At 38.0% G+C, this 22448-nt stretch overlaps 1 pseudogene; it reads right to left on the bottom strand.

Annotated features, from left to right (window-relative positions):
* Positions 1 to 848: 848 nt before the first annotated feature.
* LOC140519371 (myc box-dependent-interacting protein 1 pseudogene) overlaps positions 849 to 22448 on the bottom strand; it is a 179308-nt pseudogene continuing 157708 nt past the window's right edge.

The raw sequence follows: 22448 nt of genomic DNA, 5'->3' as shown, positions 1-22448 counted from the left end.
GGATTTACTTCATTCTGCATCAGTTTATATAAATCTTTCCATGTTTTTCTGTATTTATCCCATATATCATTTTATAGTATTCCATTATGTTCATGTACCACAGTTTGTTTAGGCATTCCCCAACCAATGGGCATCTACTTTCCCCCCAAATTCTAAGATACCACAAAAAAGTGCTGCTATAAGTATTTTGGAGAATATGGGGACTTTCCCTCTTATCAATGGTTTCTTTGGGGTTTGAGTCTAGTAATGTAATTTGGGGGGGGGTTTAGTTGGTCTGATTTTTTTTTGTTTTATGGTGGCAATGTTTTTTTGGTTTTCTTTTAACACTGTACACTAGGTTGATTGTCAAATAGCAAAGAGATGTCCTGGTCAGTGGGATTGGAGAAGTAGCTTTGGAGACAAGATTAGAGGAGGGGCTGCCTTTTAAACACCCCCAGCTTCCAGGGAAATGGGTGTATGGTGTTCACCCTCAAATGGGACAGAGTGGATGGCAAGCATGATGGTTTTGGTATCCCCTGTTGTTTGTCTCTTACAAGGTCACTGTCCCACCAGGTAAGTGTTCCCTGATCAAGACTCACATGCTACTGAGAATTGAGCAGGGGTATCTTAGCCCTAGAACTCAACTACAGGGATATATCAGCTGCAAAGTAACACTTTTAAAACATCATTCTGACAAATTCAAATTTTGGCTGTCATCCATTATGTTTTGGGACATTTTTCTTCCTCTTCTTTCTCCTTGTTTTTCTATGTTTTCCCCAAAAGAAAATAAAGAAAAAACCCAGAAAGACACATCTTTTGAGGGGAAAATGGCATCACTCCCCCTGAAAGAAGAGGGATGGCTCTAGCTCTCACTGGGCTTTCTCTGTGAAGTTCTCAGGAAAAACACCTAGGCATTTCTCCAGCTCTTTATGCTGGTGCCACTCACTCTTCTTCACCAGCAACACACCACCAGCCTTCAGCTGTAGTTCATCACTGTTAGTGGCTGTGCAGTTATGCTGTGCTTGGACCTTGAACAGGAATCCCAGGGGCAATTCAGATCTCTTGGAGGTAGCACTGCCCTCCACAGTTCCATTCACAGTGACTGAGAAGGTCCCCACCACCATAGCAGGCAGAGTTACAGGCCCCATCACTTGCTCCTTCAGCTACTGCCACTGGTTTTGTCCCACCAGCCTCTGTCACATTTCCTGGTTGAGATGGTAACTTGGGAATAGCAGCTCCAGGAGTATCCAGACTGACTGGTTCAGGCTTGTGATTGACCTTGATCTCAGGTGTGCCAACTGGGAAACCATCAGGTGGTGGTGAGAGGCTCTTATTTCCTTTCTTGGGGATACGGTCATTTGGCTAGGCCTTGACAATGAATGTGTTGCTGCCATGCTGTTTCTCCAGGCTCACTATCAAATCATTCAGGTTTTGGTTCAGCCTGCTCATTTCCTTGTGGAAATTTTCCAGGCCAGTGATGCTTTGGAATGCGTTGACGGAAACCAACACAGCTTTTCCACAGAGATGGCGACTCTTCCAGCAAGTCAACATTCATCTCCTCAAATACCTTCTGAGCTTTGATGAGGTCCTCCTCAGCCTTGGCAATTTTGGCTTCATCTTTCTTTTTGGTGGTCTGAAGAGACTCATAATGGCGGCAGGCACTGTCATAGTCCACCAACTTCCTCTCATGCTTAGCAATTTGAGATTTGATGTCAGGAAACTGGCCTAGATAAGCATCTGTGGTCAGAAGTGCCTGGTCCATCAGTTTCTGATGGTAATCCTTCCAGAGCAGGTCATTGTTTTCTTCTATTTTGTTTGTCTCCTCTCTCCTGGGCAAAGCTGGTTCATACACCTCTTACAGATACTCTGTTAGCTTCTTAGAGGCTTCATGCATTGCTCTAAGAGATGCCAAGTAGGTGCTGAGATCCTTTTGCAGCCTGGTCCTTTCATCAGCTGTTTGTTGAAGTTCTGGACGCACTGTTTGAACTGCTCATCCTTAGTCTCATCTGCCTTCCCTAACTTCTGTAAGACTTTTTCTTGCCCTTGGGTGAGTTTCTTCTGCATGTTGCTGGCTATTTTCCCTACAATCACTCCCTCACTGCCTAACTCAGCTATCTTGTGCTCCAGGCTTTCTTTTCTTTCCCCCACCACTAGTTTAATTGCCAATTAAATCTAGGTAGGTGTGCCTATGCCTGGGAGGCGGGTGTACTAATGTAGCCAGCTAGAGCCTATGTGGAGCTCCACATCTTTGAAACAGCATGCTCTTTAACAGCCTCAGAGCCAAAACCAGTAATGAAATATTTAGTTCAGAGAGTATGGACATTTTAGTCACTTTACTTGCACAATTTGAAATTGCTTTTCAAGATGATTGTACCATTTCACAGTTCCACCAATAATGTATTAGTTTGTCTATCCTTCCACAAACCCTCCAACATTGTCTGTGACCATGTAATTATTTTCCAATTTGTAGGATGTGAGATAAAACGTTAGGGTTGTTTTTGACTTAAATTTCTCTTATTATTAATGAGTTGTTGCATTCATTTATGTGGTTGTGAATACTTTTCAGTTCTTTTGAGAACTACTTGTCCATATCATTTGATTATTTATCTATTGGAGAATAGCTATTAGTCTAATACATATTTATTAATTGTTTATATATCTTGAATACCAAACCTTTATCAGAGAAATTTGATACAAAGATTTTCCCCATTTGACAAATTCCTTTCTTATCTTAGATACGTTAATTTTGAACGTGGAAAAGCTTTTCAGTTTTAAGTAACCAAAGTTAACTAGTTTATCTTTTATAATTGTCTTTATCCTCTTTGGTTAAGAATACATCTTTTACCCATGGCTATGAGAAGCATGCCATTTCTTTCTATTCTAATTTTTTAATAGTATGATCTTTCATATTAAGGTCACATATCCATTTAGAATGTATTGCAAAATGTAGTGTAAGGTGTTGGTCTAATCCTAATTTCGGCCAGACTGCTTTCCAATTTCCCCAGCAGTTTTTTTAATTAAATAGGGATGTTTACTTTTTTCCCTAGGTAATTAATGTTTTCTAGTCTATCTAATTTTGGGCTATATCAATAGCTTCTGATTCTCCCTTGTCTGATCTGCTCCATTGATCTATCTCTCTATTTGTTAACCGATATCATATAGTTTTTAGTAATTGATGTTCTATAATATAGTTTGAGTTCTGGAAGTACTATTCACTCTCCATCCCCATTTCCTTTCATTGTTTGTTTTGATATTCTAGATATTTTGTTTTTCCAAATGAATTTTGTTATTATTTTATCAAATTCTATAAAGTATGTCTTTAGTAATTTGATTTGGATAGTATTAAAAGTGTCGAATGATTGTGTTAGCATTGTCATTTTTATTATATTGACATGCCCCAGCCATGAACACTGAATATTCCTCCAGCTGTTTATGCTGTTCCTTATTTTTAGAAGTAGTGCTTTGTAATTGAATCTATACTTTCTATGTACATTGGAAGATTGACGCCTAGATAGTTTATGCACTTTATAGATATTTGGAATGATGTTTCCCTTTCTATTATTACTACTTTGCTTTGTTTTTATTATATAGAAATACTATTGATTTTTAAGGATTTGTTTTACAGCCTGCAACTTTCCTAAAGCCATGTATTTTCTCAATTAGTATTCTTACTGATTCCACAGGATTTTCTAAGTAATCTATCATCAACAAACATTTCTATCAGAATTTCTCTGGCATTTCTATCAGAACATTTCAGGATCCAACGAATAAATCATTTCTTCGTAGAGGTTGTTTTTCCGTACAGTTACCCAATAATTCAAAGAATTCAACTCAGTTAAAAAATAACAAACTAAAACACCTATCTTGGACAAAACATTGCACTAGGCCACCAGGGATAAAAAGACAAAAACAAAAAGTAATGTCTTCCCTTAAGGAGTTTGCATTCTATTGGTGGATTGGACACATAAACTTTAAAAGAAATCTCAGAAACAGAGAAAGAAAAACATTGAGAGACAGAGAAACAGAGGCAGTCAGAGAGAAAGAGACAGGGACAGAAAGAGAGAGAGAGAGAGACAGATAGACAGACAGACAGACAGACAGATAGACAGACAGATAGACAGACAGAGACAGAGAGGCAGAGACAAAGAGACATAGAGAAGATTCATTCCAGGCATGGGGGCAAGCCTGAGCAAAGGTACAGATGTGAGAAATGAGATGCTGAATTTGGGGAAACGTAAAAGAAAGAGAGAAAGAGACAGACAGACAGACAGAGAGAAAACAAGCATTTGTTAAGAACCTACTTATGCTAAATGCTTTACAATATTATGTCATTTAATTCTCACAACAACCCTGAGATGTAGGTGCTCTTATTATCCCCATTTTACAGATGAAAATTAGACAGACAAAGGTTAACAGAGGTTAAGATCCAGCTGTCTCATGTAAACAGTCACACAGTTAATGAAGGGAATTGTCCTAACCTGACTATAATTTCGAGTCAAAGAGTCTAACTCATCCAGTGGTACAATCAGAAAAACAGAGACTTCTGGGTCCTTGCAGATTGTGCTGCTATATAGATGAATTGCACTCACTGAATCCACTTAAAATTACACTCAAAAAAATGTTCTTGGTACCATTTACCCACCATACACATCAATATTGCCCATGTTACAGAAAATGTTGCATGTAAGGGAAGGATTTCATCTCTAGAATGATAATACATGGGGCTAAGAGAATAGGTGACTAAGGATAATCATTAAGTTTCCACTCCTGGAAGATGCTCAAGAAGAGGACTGACAGTAATCTACCCTGTTTGGTTTAGTTACATTCCTATCTGAAGGCCCCAGACAGGGCCATAGGGTTGCAGGAGCGCTCTCCAGTTTCTAAAATTCTATGAAATTATAAATGAAGACAATTTCTATGCTCATAAAGTGTTCAGAAGGCCCCCAGTAAAATTCATCAACTGGCTACTGGGCATTTCTATAACAGCATCCTCTTGGCACCTAAATTCAATATGTCCAGGTTGATAAGAACTGCATTTTGTATAGTGCTTAAGATTCGAAAAGTGCTTTCTTCACAATCCTGTTGAGATTGATACCATGATCCTGTGGTATTAATATGAGTATCCCCTTTTAGAGATGAGGAAATGGGTTCTTAGAGGGTAAGTGACTTGCCCATGAAGTTGTCCATAAGAAGATACCAGATACACCATGATCTTGGTCATAAATATAAGGCCAGAAGATACTTTAAAAGTAATTTCTCCCCTCGTTTTACTGATAAAGAAACTGAGTTTCAGAACTCATAACCATTAACTTTGACAATAAGTCGCCTATGGTTACACGGCTAATAACTGGCAATAAGAGGAAAAATTGGATAGTTATTCAGATTTTCTATCTTGAAATCTCATATACTTTCCACTAAACTAATTATCTTATCCCTCTGAACTTGACCTTTCTCCAAACTTACCCATTTCTTTTAAGATCTCAATGATTTCTGGTCATACCTTACTCATTCACTAAGCTTTCCTTTGTAAAAGAAAGGAAGGAAGGAAGGAAGGAAGGAAGGAAGGAAGGAAGGAAGGAAGGAAGGAAGGAAGGAAGGAAGGAAGAGAAAGAAAAAAGAAAGAGAGATAAAAAGTTACACAAGGTCAACTGGTATGGAGACCATATCTGGCAGCGTATGTAAAACTCTGAACTCATTGTCCCCCATCCTTCCCCCCAAAACAAGAAAGGTTCATTTCACCTGTTCTCTATGACTTATGTTGGTCATTATACAGCATTCAACTTCATTTTAGTGTTATTTTCATTTATTGTAATGTATTTATTGTGTGTGTATGGTATATATACATACATGTTTGCATCCGTATATACATACATGTACATATGTATAGATACATGTGCAATGCATATGTTCATGTGTTCATATATATGTATATATGAATATAATTTTTTCCTGATTCTCCTTACTTCGCAGTGTTTCAGTTCACATTAAGACTTCCATGTTCCTCTGAATTCATCATCTCATATTTATTGTTTCTTCCAGTATAATCATATTCCATTCCTCCAGTTGTTCAGCCATTGTGGGTACCTAGTTTGTCGATGGGTTCTTATTTTGTTTGTTTTACTACCATAGAAGTATTGTTATCTATTTTGTTATTTTGAGAACTGCCTTTTACATCTTTAAGGAATATCCCTTGAGTCAAATGTGTAAACAGTTTCATGACTTTTCTTACACAATTTCAAATTGTTTTCCACATTCTTAAATACATGAACCCCCAACAATATGATTGCCTTCAACAGTAAGCCATAAAACATAATTATTTCAAAGCAAAGGTCTTTTCTGAAATATATGTAAAATGAACAGTAGCTGTAAAACTGTCCTACATTAACACAGGACAAACTTTCCCCAAAATACTCATACTGTCCCACAGTGTTACCTGGGTAGAGTAATCACATAATACCATCTATATAGAGCATCTCCCTCAACCTACAACTGAACACAGCTCAACTCTGACCAATGACTAGACTTTCTTTCAGCCATAACATCCCCTACTGAGTGAGTTGCTATACTACAAGGTCCCATCACCAATAGTGGGGGTGTGGGACCCAGGAATGGGGGTGGCATCAGAGTGGAGAGAAATCCCATCCACTTGCTGAACTGTGGAAGAATCACAGGGGAAAGGACAAATAGCATTTGCCCCTTAAAAGCTGGGTTCTTCTTCCTTGTGACCATTGGAGATGACTCACATCTCCGAACTCGCTTTTGAAGGCTACCAAAGGTTAGTTGGTCCCATTACATTCACTGAGCAACTCCTTTATTCCTGCTAAAATGTGTTAACATTTCCTCACATTTTCTTTATGCCAGGCCTTCAAGATGTGAAAAATTTAAACCCTCTGCTAGAACTCTCCGATTCTGAACCCTTTTCAACCTATGAATAAGACTGCTTAGGCCACAATTAGTGGGGTGGGGGGACCCGGGAAAATTACCATTTTTTAATTTCATCAAATAGATTGGGGGGAGGACTCAAATGATCACAGATCTCCTGACCTTACTTCCCTATCACATCAGTGATTTGAAACAGTCTCTTATATTGCTGTTGAAAGTTAGCAATTCTTGTTTGGAAAAGTATGTGTTCATATTCCTTGAGTTCTTTTCTTTGGGGGAAGAATTCATTCTTGGTTTCATATATCTATTTTAATTTTCTGTATATTTAATACATATATGTGTATGTTTTATATATATGTATATATATAAAATCTAATATATCTAATAAATCTAATTTATTTATATATTTATATTTCATCAAATATATCTGATACAAGATTTTTTCCAACTTTTTCTTCTTAAGCGCATTGATTTTATTTCTGTAAGTTTTTACATTTTATGTAGTCAAAATTATGTTTTTTCTTTTATGATCTTCTCTATGCCTTGTTTATTTAAGAATTTATCCTCTAACCTTGGTTTTAAAAGACATCCCCTTTCCATTTTCCTCTAAAAATTTTATGATGTTGCCTCTTATAGTTAGGTTGGGTTTCCAACTGAAATGTACTATGGTGTGAAATATTCATCTAAGCTTATTTTCTACCAAACTGCTTTTCAGGTTATCTAGCATTTTCTTATTAAACAGAGAGTCTTTCCCTTAAGTTGTTTATATTCTTGGTTTAATCAAAAACAAGGCTGCTGAGGTCAATTTTTTCCCCTGATTCTTATTTGTCTATTCTTCTCATGTGGTTTTTTATTTTTAAAGCAGTACCAATCAATCAACAAGCAATTATTATTATAATATTATTTTATATATTACATATATAAGCAAATATTATTATATACTATGTGCCAAGAGGTATGGGGCTAAGTTCTCAAGATGCAAAGTAAAGCAGCATACTAAAATTGTCCCCAACTTCAAAGGAACTTATATACTAAAGTGTGAAACTATGTAAATAAATGTGCACATACATAATACATATGAGATAGAAGGAAAGTAATCTTAATTGGGAGAGACTTGAGAGGCTCAGAATACCAAGAAGATCTCTTGGAAAAAAAAGAGCATTTGAATTGAATCATCAAGAATTCAGAGATGTTAAAAAAAGTTTTGATGATTACTTCTTTACAAAATAGTTTGTAGTCTGAAAGTTCAAGTCCCCTTCCTTCTTATCTTTTCCACAATTTCCTTTAAGATTCTCTGCCTTATTTTAGATGAATTTTGTTTCTCTTTTTCTAGTTCTAAAAAGTAACCTACAGAAGTTTGTGCAGTATTGCATTAATTCTACAATACAATTAAGGGAACATTGTAATTTTTATTATATTAGTGTAGCCCAATTAATGTAACACATATTTCTCCAGTGATTTAAATTTTCTTTCATTTTATAAAAAACTTGGCTTGAATATATTTCAATAGATAGATTCAGGTATTACATGCATTTTGTAATTACTTTGGATGGGGTTTTATTATCATTTCCTAATTTCTAGGTTATTGCTACCTAGAATTGGTGACAATATTTTATGGTATTATTTTGTATCCTGATACTTTACTTAAGTATAAATCATCTCATTTAGTTTATTTGCTGATTCCCTGGGGTTTTCTAAGTAAACCCACCTATTGTTAATAAATAAGGATATTTTTTTTCCCTTGGTGAAGGATAATGTCTTTCATTTCTTTCTTTTCTTTGTCATGGTGATATTCCTAGCATTTTCCCTCCTTTTCTTTCAAAGGTGTTACTATGCTTCCAGGAACCCAAGTTTATCATATTGGGTTAATCTTTGACTCTTCCTTCTCCTTCTCCTTCCCCATATCAAAATCAGTTAAATCTTGTTGATACTAGCTACACAACCTCTCTCTTATTTTTTCCCATTCTCTCCACTCATGTGACTACTGACTTAATTCTAGTACTGCTACCCACTCACCTAAACTATTTTAATAGTCACCTAGTTGGTCTCACTATCTAAAATTTCTCCCTATTCTATTTGATCTTCCACATAGCTCTTACAATAATTCCCCTAAGCCACAGGTTTTACCATGCCATTCCCCTGCTCAAAAAACTTCAGTAAAGTCCTCCATAATTTGGGTCCTACCTATTGTCCCAACCTTATTTCATATCACTCTCCTCTCTTCAGTGAATGCTACCTTATTGCCAAGCTGGAATATTAGCTATTCTCATATCTGCATCTCATCACAAGCTTTTATGCCTGTAAATTCTTTCCCTTATATGTGTATCATAAAAACTTAAGCTTTTTTCAATGATCAGTTCAGATTCATCTCCTACTGGAAGCCATCCCCTAGCCCTCCAGTTGCTAAAGCTTTCTCTCGCCTCAACTTGTCTTATATTTACTTCTTTCTGTAAACATTGTATTTCCCCAATAGATGGTAAGCTCCTTGAGGGAAGATCATATTTAATTTTTGTCTTTGTATCTCTTTAGCAAGTATAATGCCTTGCATACCATGGACAGTTCTTAAATGTTTGTGGTATCATATTGAATTGAATATAGAAAAATTATATTTGTTCAGATTTCACCTAAAAGACAGAGATAAGAGATTCCAGTAAAAGTTTCAGGGAAGGTGATTTCATATGAACAAATAAAAAAAATTCTTAACAGTTAGAGCTAACCCTGAATAGTATGAGATTCCTGAGAATTAGTGAGTTTCTCATCACCGGAAGCCATCAAGTAGGGGCTTGCCGGCCTTTCTTAAGGATTGGTGTGTATATGGGGCAATTTATATTCAGTTATACAACAGTCAAATTTTCTTCTGGTTTCCCCATGAGTCCTGAGAGTCTGTGATTGTTTATTTCTTCATTCTAGCCCATACCTAACCTCAATAATGTTGTCTATTATTCATTTTTTTTTAATTATATAGTCTTCTGTGTGGTGACTTAACCATTTGATGGGTATTGATATTGACTTTCTTACTAGATTGTAAGTTCCTAGAGACTACGAACAATATTCCCTCATGATGCCTAGGTTCATAATATAAAGTAGGTACTTGTTAAGATTTTTTTTTGGTGAAATAAATGAACAGATTGAAGGTAGGTATTTAAAATATAATTCTATAATACAGATAGTCATGGGAGGCCAAGGAGAATTTTGCTAAAGGAGAAATAGATAAAAAATGGTTGTGTCTATTTTGTTAAGCTTAAATATCATCTAAAACAGGAGTTCTTAAACTAGGGCCATGGATCTCCAATGGGTTATGGATAGCTTTTTAGAAGGTGAATGAATTAAAAAATGTTGATAAATATTTTGATGTGATTATTTTCCTTTGTAATTCTATGTATTTTATTTTAGTCATTTAAAAATATTTAGAAGGAATTCATAGATTTCACTGGACTGCCAAAGGGGCCCAAGACACAAAAAGGTATAAAGAATCCTTGAAAAAAAAAATCAACCACATTTCATCATTTTATTTTTACCAGTGAGGTCTATGCAACCCAGAGAAGGCAAGTAACTTTTCAAGAATCACGCTGTTAGTTAGTGGCAGAGAGTTTGACTAACCATAGGGCCTCAGAGAACCACCAGACAATGCAACATCTTTAATATCCCTGGCTATTGCCTTGATTGAATTTTCCTTAATCAAAGCAAAGCACTAGTAGAAGGGGATTTCCAAAAAGCTGCCTGAGGCTGCTGATCAACAATTCATTTTTAGAATTTCATTTTAAATAGCTGTGCTGGTTGCACCTGGGTCACAGTGACAGCTGAATAAGGAGGCTGAGTAAAAACGTCTTCACAAACGAGGCACCAGGTTGGTGAGCCCCCCTGCCTCCATGTATATTCATGAGTTAATCATTTGCATAAAGTGAAAAAGTGTTGCTACCATTAATCACCGCATTCATCTTAATAATTAGTGGCAATAATGTTGAAGAGTGGTGGTCTCTACATCGATCCCTGAAGCACCATGGGCTATTCCTGGTGCAGATGAATGATCATCATCCACAGTGACAAGTTGATGTCTTTGGATCGAAGGCCTCAGCTCTGCTTTATAACCTGGCAGCTGGTCAGGGAGCTCCCATGATCTGCAGGGTCTAATGCAGTCCCTCTAACAAGGCCAGTAAATGGCTGATATGACACCCGAGATGGGGTTTTAGAGGGGAAAAAAGGCACTGACCACTTTAAGGAGCCCTCTCTTGGCCATATACATAGTCAACCAGCCATAACTGTAAAGCAAAAGGCCATTTGTCATCAAGATTATGACGCTATGGTTAAGCACTTCAAAAGCTACCCCTTGCTCTAAGACCTTTCTCTATGAAAAATTGGCTAGGGGTCTGTAATTTGCCAATACATCTGGGTCAAGAGAAAGCAGTTTCAGATCAGAATTGTAATAGCAACATTTTAAGGCCCATGGTCCAGTGCCAAAAAGGAGAGAGGTATTAATAATTTTCATGATAAAAAGACCCTATCAGGTAAGAAGCAACACACACACACATACACTAGTCACAAAGGAATCCACTTGAAGATTTGAAAAGAAACTACAAAGGGCTTCATTAATACAAAAAGAAAGATTAGGGAGAGAACAAAAGGATAGGAAAGGAGACAGCAAATAGAAAGCCAGGGAAAGAATTATAATAATGGCAGACATGGAAGACTAGAGAAGGGGAGAGGGGGTTGGGGAGAAGGAACTGAGGAGAAACTAAGACAAAGCAATGGTCAACTTTTTTAGATCTATGAGGTCATTTTGGATATCTCCTCCAAACCCTTTTCTTTCCAGGGAGGAGATGAGGACAAACTGTCAGTCACTTGTAATGTTTGGTTTTAGATGTAAATGTAACCGTTCCCCTTCCCCCTTCCCCCCACCCCCTAGAACTCCTATAGCCTGGGGTGGCAAAGAGAATTAGGTAAGAGAGCTTTAAAGTGTACTTGGCCAATTTACTGACACTCACGAGTCTTCATTCCTTACCTCTTTCTATTCATTACAGCAGGGGAGGACTTAGGCTGCTTTTCCCATATCTGATTCTTTCACAGACTTTAATAAGAACTGAGTTGTCAAATGAGACCTTTAAAAAGAATCTAAATCTAAGAGAGAATGCATTGAAACCAGGGTTTGGTGTGGTTGGTTGCTTCCTTAGCAACATATTTGATACCTAAACCCTCCAAAACTGGATTAAGGAAAGTCTCCGGGCACTCCTGCTAATGATCTCTGACCCTCCTTTATGGATACCTGAGCAAAGAGCATTCTCTGCAAAGGAGCAATATGGTGAAAGCCACTCTGAATCTCTACCTGTGACAGGTAAAGAAAAATTCAAAATGTTGATTTCAGGCAAAAAGCTGGCTATTATACAATTTGTTGAATTTTGTCAAATAACTGTTTAAATTAAACAATGAAAAAAAAATCCACACTAACAGCATTGTGTGTGGAAAGAAGGCCCACCAAATTCTCCAGGAAACTTCTATGAGTGACTTTGCAAAAACCTGGTCACAGGGGATTAGGATGCCGCTGCTAGGATTTGTTTTTATCCTCATGGCCACTGTTATCTGATTTGCTAGGTGATTTCCGTATCTGAGGAGAGGTTTCAGGGCACTCTTGCTTTGACCTTTGAAACAGAGGATATGATTTTAAAACAGTCAATCCATAAACCAATAAATAGGTCACCATTTTTGCCTGGGGGAAGCCTATGAAGTCTCTGCAAATGAAGGGACGAGAGCTGGAAGGAGGCTCCATTTGGTCCACTGACCTCATTTTACAGAGGAGGAAAATGAGGACCAGGGTGGCTAAGTGACTTTCAGGGGACCCCAAAGTAATACGAATCACAGGCAGAATTTGAACCCAGATTCTCTAACTCTAGTACCACTTTCTACGTGTAAGAATTATGTAATTTCACTGGGTTTCAACTTCTTGATCTGGAAAGTGAGAGGGTTAGATTAGATGGCTTTTTCTTCCTGGTCAAAAGTAAATCTATAATCTTCTGATCTCTTCATCATACATACCAGTGGGTGTGTGTGCAATTCGACTAACAGCATCATCCAAACACAATCCATGCTATCCTGGAAGGCCATTTTGAGAGTATGAGAGACTGCAGGATCAGACGTCTTCAATATGAAATGGAGCATATGAGAAAGCACTAGAGGAAGACAACACTGTGGGGCCATCAGTCTATCCATTCTGACCTTGATGGAAGCTGACCCTCCTCTCCCAAAGTGACGACCTCCCTAGGGCTTTAAGGCTATGCCTTGAAAGTGCTTTCCTTGTACATCCCTTGCTGTCTGAGCAACCTAAGTGCTGGGCTTTTAATTCTCACCATTCCTTCTGCTTCCTCTCTCCAAGTGCCTTGTCATGCCTTAGTTCTTTTGCCCTCCTGATCATTGTTTGCCTGTGTGTACAGTATTTTTAATTGGATTCCCTGCAATGAATCCCTGACACTGATTTGGTTACATTATACTCTATTCTGTTATCAAACAAATTTGCTGTCAAACAAAAGATCAATGTTATTGTAATGTCCTACTTGATGGATTAAATAGAGTATTATTCAACTCTTATTAAACAATCAAGAAAAACACACTGGGACTTGCTCTTATTCACAGCTGTGAACAAATACTGTATATCTGATCTGTGATTAAGAAACAAAAGCAGAGGCCGTTATTTTCGGATTAATTAAACAAACAAGTAGGATTTAGGGACCAGGATTTGTAAAGCCCAGTGAGATTCTTTGAAACATGTTTGGGAAAGGACATAATTTACTTTAACTACATGAGTGAACACTTAAGAATATAAAATCTTTCAGTGACGCAATTCAGGATTAATTGCCCGGAACTATCACAGTGCCATAAACAAAATAGTTCCAGGGACAGACCTTTGGGGGTGAGGAGATTTTTTTTTTTCTTGTGAGTAAATGTCCATTTAGAAAGCTTTTCTAAAATTAGAGCCAGAGTTCATCAATCATTTATAATGAGCACTGAATAACTCAGATCACCTGCCTGCTGAAAAATGTATGTATTCCCTTTCCAAGCAAGCTACCCTCAGATGGCCTCTTGGTGCAAATCGGACATCCACCCTATGAGGAATGGTTGGGCATAAATTTTTTTCCCTACTCCTTTCACAAGATGCCCAGAAAAAGAAAAAAGAAAGAAAATATTGAATCAGTTGAAATTCGTGTCTCAGTTCAGTATTCCTGGCTCAACATTATCTTTAGATTTTTTCCACCACCATCCCAGACCCCCACCCCCAGCTTTACATACAGTTGGATACATTTTGGCTCCCTCTGTCTGATGCTGTTTCCGCTAATGGCTGAAGAAATGGAACATTACACCATTTAACGTGTGTGGGTCACATTAATCACAGAAAATTCTTTTAATGTCTCAGAAGTAACTGTCACACTGGACATACTGAATCTATTTAAACTAAAGCATGCCATTTTTTATCTACAGTGATCTTTAATTCCCATAAAAGGGTCAAGAAAATGTGATTAAGTGACAGTTTTAAAATGTACTATAATATTAAATAGCTTGATTAAGTGACAACTATAAAATGTAATACAATATTAAGTATCTGGCTATGTCCCAAAAGAACTTTAAAGTATTTTGAATGGTTTGGGAATTCTCTAGCCCATGGTGAGTTACTAAGGATTTTTTGCTGTTGTTTGTATGAAAACAATTAAACCTAACTACCCCCCTCAAAAAAACAAGAAAGACAGAAAACCTAAATGTCTACAGATAACAGACTGCCCTGGGAGAAATAATGAAAGTCTCAACTAGTTTAAAATGAAAGAGGGTAAAACTAGCTTGAAGACACAAAGACCGGGCTGTTTGGGGGAAGGGGGTGGGAATGGAGAGAGAGAATTTGAGAATGTGAACTTGTCTGTGGTTCTGTGCAATGGAGCTGCTCTCTGTCCCATAAAGTACAAAAGCACCAGAGAGGATTTAGGGTTAGAGCTTAGAACCTCATGGTTCAAGGATTAAGAGGAAAATTAGTCATCATCTGGTCACAAGAGTTAGCAAGTTTCCAGGAGGGGGAGATCATATTAACCCTAGTTGCCTGGTAAACTTCCAAGGCCTATCTGTGGGCTCCTGATGGAGGAGGATACAGATAGAAACAACGGCCGGCAACTTGAGTCCTCCTATTAATCAGATTTCTTCATCAGGGGAAACCAGTAGCGGTGGGCTTTAGAAGGAAGGAAAGGCACATAAAAGGGTCCTTGTTGTGTTATTTTCTTAATGAAAACACATGGTTTTAGGGGTGAGGGAGTGGATGTTATAACACTCTCAGTATAACTAGGATGCAGCAACTGTCAAAGCTGGTGTAATGAGCCCAAATGATTACAGAGAATTTTGCAGTTATCCAAATAATAAAGGTCTCTCAATTCATTTCTGAATAGAATTAATCACATTGTTCAGATAGTCAGCAAGTTGGCAGATACTTCCAATGCAGATTTGTGTGGGGTTGAGGAGGAGCTAGGGAAATGCTGAATTTTTTAAAGTTTCTCTTTTGGTATTCTCTTATGTCCAAACTTATCACTTACGTGCTTCTGAAGTGGGTTCCCAATACGGCTCTCTTCTCTTCTCCTCTCTTTTCTTATTTTCTTTGCTCTCTCTCTCCTCCCCTCCCTTTTCCCCTTCCTCTCTTTTCCTCCCCTCCCTTCTTCCTCTTTCTCTTCCTCTCCTCTCTCTCTTCTTGTCTTCATAATAAAAGGTATAGTTCTGGAATGATTAGCATTTAAGAAGTATGAATTAAATGATTTCTTAAGGTCCTTTTGGCCCTAGAATGTTATCCTGAGATCTGAATAAAGTGCATTCTGGTACCTAAGGACAACCTAAAAAACACTGCAAAGAGAGGTTCAAGGTAGAAAGCCAAAGCATACTCATAATGATGAAGAAAGACACGCTTATGCATTCTCATTCTGGCTTTCCCTTCCATGGTGAGTTGATGACTCTCTTATAGCTTCACTTGGAAGGTTGCCCCTCTATCTAATAAATCTACTAGAAAAGTTTCCTTGATATTTACTCTGAACTTTCCTTCTCCGTTTCATTTCTTTCTTCCAAGCACTCAAACTTGTACCAGGATAGATAAATCTCCTTAGATTTTTGGCCCTCCGTGCATTCTGTAGACCATTATCTAGCTCCCCCTTCGTCATTGTTTAACCAGGCCATATATGTAACGCTTTTAATCTTCCCTGATAAATCAGCCCCTCGGAATCATTCCTTGTTGCTCTCTCTGAACTCCCTGGAGTTGGGATATAGGGCTCTAAGGGCCTAGTGCAGACGTTACTTTTATAACAGGCCCTGAAAGGTTGTCAGCTGCAGATAATTAGGATCTCAATTCCCTCCATGGAACTGCATATATCTTCCATGCAAAGAGCTCCCATCACCTTCAAAAGAATTAGCACATACAGAAGAAATATGTAAGGGTGTTGGGGGAGCAGGATTGGGCCAGTTATTTCTGAAGCACAAATCTGCCTGATATTTTTTTGTGGTGGGTCAGGCTCTCACAATGGTAGCTCCCAGCCTAAGAAGAGAGCCTAACCTCTGCTGCAATACTTTATAACACAAAATTTAGGCCATTTATCTAGCTTATGTGTCATAACGTGGCCAAAGTAATATCTTCATGGGCCATTTCTCACTTGTGTACTCACATATGCTATACCACCAAATGTGGCTCAAGTCCCACTTGAGCCACATTTCAGATTTAAGGTGAGATTTCAGGCACTCTGCCCATGTTTCTCATCTGACAACTCAGAAATAGCTGGTTTAAGTCATTCTCAGACCTCCTGCTGCTGTTTATCCTTACTTTCTCCTGACAGTGTCAGCACCCTGCCTTCAGGAGCCATGGGTTAGGGTGTCAAATTGATGTAACAGGATTGATGTCAGCATCAAAGGGGACTAGCTGAAGATTAAACTGTTATTGTTAGGTTTTACGTGTGCTCATGTTCTCAGAGCTTGCAAAGAAGATTCACAAATCATAGAATTGGGAAGCTTATAACAACTTTTAGTTTAATCAATATCTCTTCTAAGAACCCCACTCTCAAGTTATAGATGGAGAAACTGGGGCCCAGATAGATTGAAAGAGACACATACAAGGCCCAACAGATCTAACTAAGCACATCTAGGACTAAAATCCAGGTGTCATCCTTTCCTAAGTTCAACACTTTTTTTCTGTCATTTCACCATAGAGATTTCTGGGACATATATCATGTCCCAATATTTGATATTGAAAGCTATCAGGAAAGCTTGTAGACTGGAATGCCCTGTCTAAACACATGTTCTTTTAATTGTAAAATGTGCAAACCTCTAAATTTGCATGTAATACTCTTGATGAGTCATCCTTTACAAAAGAAATAACTGGCCCTGACCTGCTCTCGGCCATATGTATATACATATATATATATATATATATGTAAATTTGGTTTTCCAGTTGAGTAAGACTTGTACCAACTTATCGTTTCTCTTTGTACCTACTCCTCTTTTACCTGTGACCTCGTTGGGTTTGTGAAACATTTCTGAGATACTTGCTTGGCTTTCAAAACCCTCTTTGGTCCTATAGCAAAGCAAAGTGAATTGAAGCAGTATAACATAATGGAAAAGGCACCAAACTGAGAGTGAGAGGACTTGAGTTCAACTCCTGGCTCATGTAGGTGGTGCAGTGGATGGAACATGAACCTGGAGTCAGGAAGACTCATTTTCCTGAGCTCCAATCAAGTCTCGGACATTTACTAAATGTATGACCTTGGGCAAGTCACTTAATCCTATTTGCCTCAGTTTCTCATCTATAAAATGAGCTGGAGAAGGAAATGGCAGACCACTTCAGTATCTTTGCCAAGAAAACTCCAAATGGTGTCGCAAAGAATAGGACATGAACAACAACTGAACAGCCACCTTGGGAAGGTCATCTTGAGGGGAATGGACTGATATGTCCCAGAGTTCCTTCTAGCCTTAAATCAATTATTTGGTATTCTAACTCACTTAGGAATAGGATGGCTTTGACATCATACACTTCCTCCCAGAGTTAACTAGCTACACACTAACTAAATACACTGACTGAAAAAGGAATTATACCACCAAACAGAAGGCCTGAGTTTGAATCTCAGCTCTGCCACTTATTAGATAGGTGACTGAACAAATCACTAAATGTCTCTAAACCTCAGTCACCACATGGGCAAAATGGGGATAATTAAACTTGCCCTTCCTACCTCATGAGGTTGCTGAAAGGAAAATGCTTTTGCCCGTTATACATCTAAGGATAAGTCATTATTCCAATTAAAAGGTGTCTGAGTGGTTATTGTAATATAGACACTGTCAGTGCTGCAATTCAAGTCATTAAAGCTTACTGTCTACTAGGGTTTGGGGCTTCTGAATTATACACAATTTTTTTTCCTTCTTATTCTTCCAATATCATAGTTTCATGTTATATTGACTCAATATCATGTGAGTAAAACAAGACCGATTTGGCTATGCCTTAGAGTAAGTAAAGCAAAATAATGCTGCGAAAGGTAGGTTCTGTAGAAGCTAGGTAGTAATGGATTTGAAATACCAAACTGAAAAGTCTGCTTATCATTCTAGAGGTAATAGGACCCTGATGATCCTGCTGCAGGTTTCAATATTTATCCCACAGGCTGATCTCCTAGTGCTAGACTTGCTTGGATCAACAGACAGTGCAGTGTAGTGGTCAGTCATGGACCTGACATCCAAAGATCAAGGTTTGATTTCTATAGAAATCTACCACTGTTTGAGCCTTCCACAAAAGTCCATTAATTTCTTAATCTGTTTTCCCTTTTCTAAAATGAGTGATTTGAACTGGAAAACCTCTAAGATGGTTTCTAGCTCTAACTTTCCATAGTCCTATAGGCTAGGTAAAAGATTTCCACAAGTACTTAAACCTCAATGCCTATGTCAAGTAAGTGCTTCAAAAAGGTGTGAGATTCCATGATGTTGCATATAGATTAGTCTGGTGCCAGGTTTTAATTTTAGCATCATTTAACAATGTTAGAGCCCCCCACCCCACCCCTATGCTAGGCATTGTATCATGCATATCAAGGACATGATTGCCTCTCCCTCAGGGCCCAATAAAAGAGTTTTACTTGTGTTCATCATTAATAGAAGGGTGCTATGATCTATACAGTTTGATTCTGACATCTAGGGCAGGTAAGAGAACACATTTTTGTTGGTCTCCTGTATAGTTTTTTATAATTTAAAAAGGAAGAAAGAAAGAAAAAATAAAGGAAAAAAGAAGAGAGAAAGGAAGGAAGAAAAAAGAAAGAGAAAGGAAGAAAGGGAAAAAGAAGAAAGGAAGGAAAGAAGGAAAGGAAGAGAAGGAAAGAAAGAAACAAAGAAGGAAAAATGAAAGAAAGAATGAATGAAAAGAAGAAAAGAAAGGAAGAAAGAGAAAAAGAAAGAAAGGAAGAAAAAGATTATTTACTCTTCAGTTCTATTTTAAGTTGTTACTTGTGAGCATATGGTATGGGTGTTTTCTATTAGAATGAAAATTCAGGAGGCTACAAAAGAAAATACCTACAAATGAACAGCGAGAGAGAACCTCTTCATTCCGCTGCCAGACAATATGTCTTGCATTTCTCTAGTGTAAATAAAATGATGATTCAAAGAATGGTCCCCATTAATGAGTATCTGATTTAGAATAAAATAAAATCCATGCTGGGAAGCTGATGAGCTGGCTTTTGCTCAATTGCTTCTAGCATGCAACTCATATTTATTGGTACTTTCCCTTCAACAACTGTCACCAGTTGTCGGCTGCTCTTTCCTCAGAGAGAGAGGGGAAAAGTCTTGCCATTTGATTTTAGTTCTCAGTAACTGGAGGTGACATTTGAAAGCCCAATGCTATTGAAAAGGTAGGTGATTATTAAAATGGAATGTGTCCTGTTTTGCTGCTGATGACCTCCCAGTCTTGCAATTTGCCATATGACATGCACTAACGCTAGTACACAGGCTTTGCTTCTTACTAGCCTGTGGAGAGTATTAAGCTATATTAGCCACCCACTTGTTTATAATCCTATGCCTTGCTTTTCCAATGGAACACAAAGTGAATTGTCTTTTTGTAAAGGAGACACATGCAAGGTTGTCGATTACATTCCAGGTAATGTAGGAGAGAGGGAAGGGGAGGGGAGGGCAGAGGTAAGGAGAGAGAAAGCGATGGCATTTAATTTAAAATAACACTTAAAATAATTGGTGTAGAAGAGTATTTCCCAGGAAAGCAATATATCCCTTTCTGAACACAGACTACATTTGAATTAACCACGTACTAAAATTAGTGGCAATTTACTTTTGCAACTTCTCTGTTGGTGAGTGGTCAGGTTCCAACTTGCCACTCCTATGACTGTGTTCAGATTAAATCTATTGGAAGATGAAGACCTGGTGATGTCAGTTGTTATATATTACACAGCATAAATCACACCATCAAATAAGGAAACAGGAAAATGAATCCTCTGGTGATAAGTAATTGATTATGTATGTGGACACTAGGACATGGTACCACTAGAATACAAGTCACTCCCTCCTACCCCCAGAAAATAAGTTTGAAAATATGGAGGCATCAGGAAAAAGCACAGTATCACTAGTTTTGGTAGCAGTGAAACATTTAAAAGGTACCATACCAGGCACATCATTCAAAGCTAATACACTGGGGCATTTCACCTATGATGATGATGCCAAGCAGAATTTTTCATGGATGGTATCCAATAAATAGTATATTCTGCTACATTTAGGCTGTGTCTACACAGGCAAAATAGAAGAACCCATCCCCTTAAGACTGTTTCCACAGCCAGTATGAAGTGCTATTTTCTACTCTTGCACTATATTTCTTTCCTGATTGATTTATTTTTATAAGTCATGGGCTCCTTATCCCCCTTCTCCCCAACTCAATTCAGTGTGGAAGATGAGACGGGCTTCAAAAAAGCCACCAAATCATCATTCTCTTCTTTTGGAATTGGGTGAAGCTCACATTTAAATTTCCACAGACTCTAGACCAAAAAGCATTCCAAACTTAAAAAGATCCAAATTCCTGCTTGCATCCCAGGGTCAGATTCCTTCCTCGCATATACTGGCAGTTGTATGTCAGGCTATTTGGCAGAGTTTGGGCTGCTCATGTGGATTCCTTGAGTTTTTCATTTGTATCTTTTTGATTATTCAGTGTTTCTTAACTCTATGGGCTGGCTTGCCTCTTTGGGGTCTGGATTAGAAATACTAAAAAGGGATCACCATATAGGGATTGTCCAGGAAAAACAAACAAATATACAAATCACCCTCCCTAGTGAAACTGGATACATTCCTGCTCCCAAGGAGGTCTCAATGGCAACTGCATACAGATACAGAGTTATAAATCACTTGAAATACTTTGAGGAACAATTAATCAGAATTGAAAATAGCTGGTAAGATTTCACATTATCATGCATATTTCTATCAAATTACTCAAGGTTTTGTTTTTTGAAAAAGGAAGTCCAAAATTTCTTAAAGGGAAAGATGCAGGAAAAGGCAAAGGATCTTTTTCATATTACATACAGTATTGATGGGCGTAGCCTTGTAAAAGATATGGACAGAGTCAGGCGGTCAGACAGACAGACAAGAAAATAGATCCAGCCTAGATGATTTATTAGTCTGGCAGATTAGGAAGGGACTCCAGGGCTCACAATGGAATAAAAATGCAAAACAAAAGGTCAGGCTAAAAGAAAATCAGATTGCTGGCAAGGAAAAAAAGACAACAATTCAATTGAACTTTTAAACACTATCCAAAGTACTTCTGCTCATTACAATTAGAAACAGTATTGTTATGTATAACATTGATAATCATGAGAGGACTGACAAAAATGTTCTGAGCTGAAAGATCTTTTGAGTCCATTTATACAATTAGCATAGAAAACAGGGAGGGGCAAGGAGGCATAGTGTAGAGGAAAGAATAGGAACTTGGAGTCCTGAGGTACTTGGGTTTTCATCCTGGTCATCATTGCCACTTTCAGAGAAGAGAGATTTAAGCAATATGTTACTGGAGTTAAGCACAACGTCAAGACTCTTTCTATTCATTGGGTAAGGTGGTGGGGTAACCAATAGGTAATCTAAAGACTACCCCTAGGCTATTATTAGCTGCCTCTGCATCTGGGGGAATGGGCTAGCCTAGGCCAGGCAAGCAGGAACAAGCATGATTGTCTCCCTCTGCCTCTGCTGAGCTCTTGTGCAACCCACGTGACCCCCATAGCCTGCCTTGGGAGAGATCACCAGGAAACAAGAGATGCTGCCATGAATCACTTATTCGTGAAGAAAGCCCAGCTCTTATTCTGACTGGTTTGACTGTGCTACGTCCTGCCCAGAGACATTACCACAAGGGAAGGAGCTGAGCTTTTTCTCTCTATCTTGGCTTTCTTGTCCATCAAGACAAAATATTTCTTGACTTCAGTTTTTGAACTTCCTTGAAAGAAAGAGAACGATGTCTCTAGAGCCATCTTATCATGGTTTTCATCATTTCCCTGTGCTACTTTTAAAAATGGACTGATAGACTTTTAAGTCATCCATTTCTTCTCCCCCTTCAATGGAGCGGGCAGGATCTGAGTTTCGAA

This window comes from Notamacropus eugenii, chromosome 1 (assembly GCF_028372415.1).
Source record: "Notamacropus eugenii isolate mMacEug1 chromosome 1, mMacEug1.pri_v2, whole genome shotgun sequence".
NCBI classification, from domain to species: domain Eukaryota; kingdom Metazoa; phylum Chordata; class Mammalia; order Diprotodontia; family Macropodidae; genus Notamacropus; species Notamacropus eugenii.
Note: the sequence above shows the minus strand (reverse complement) of the source record. Positions and strands in the feature narration are given on the sequence as shown.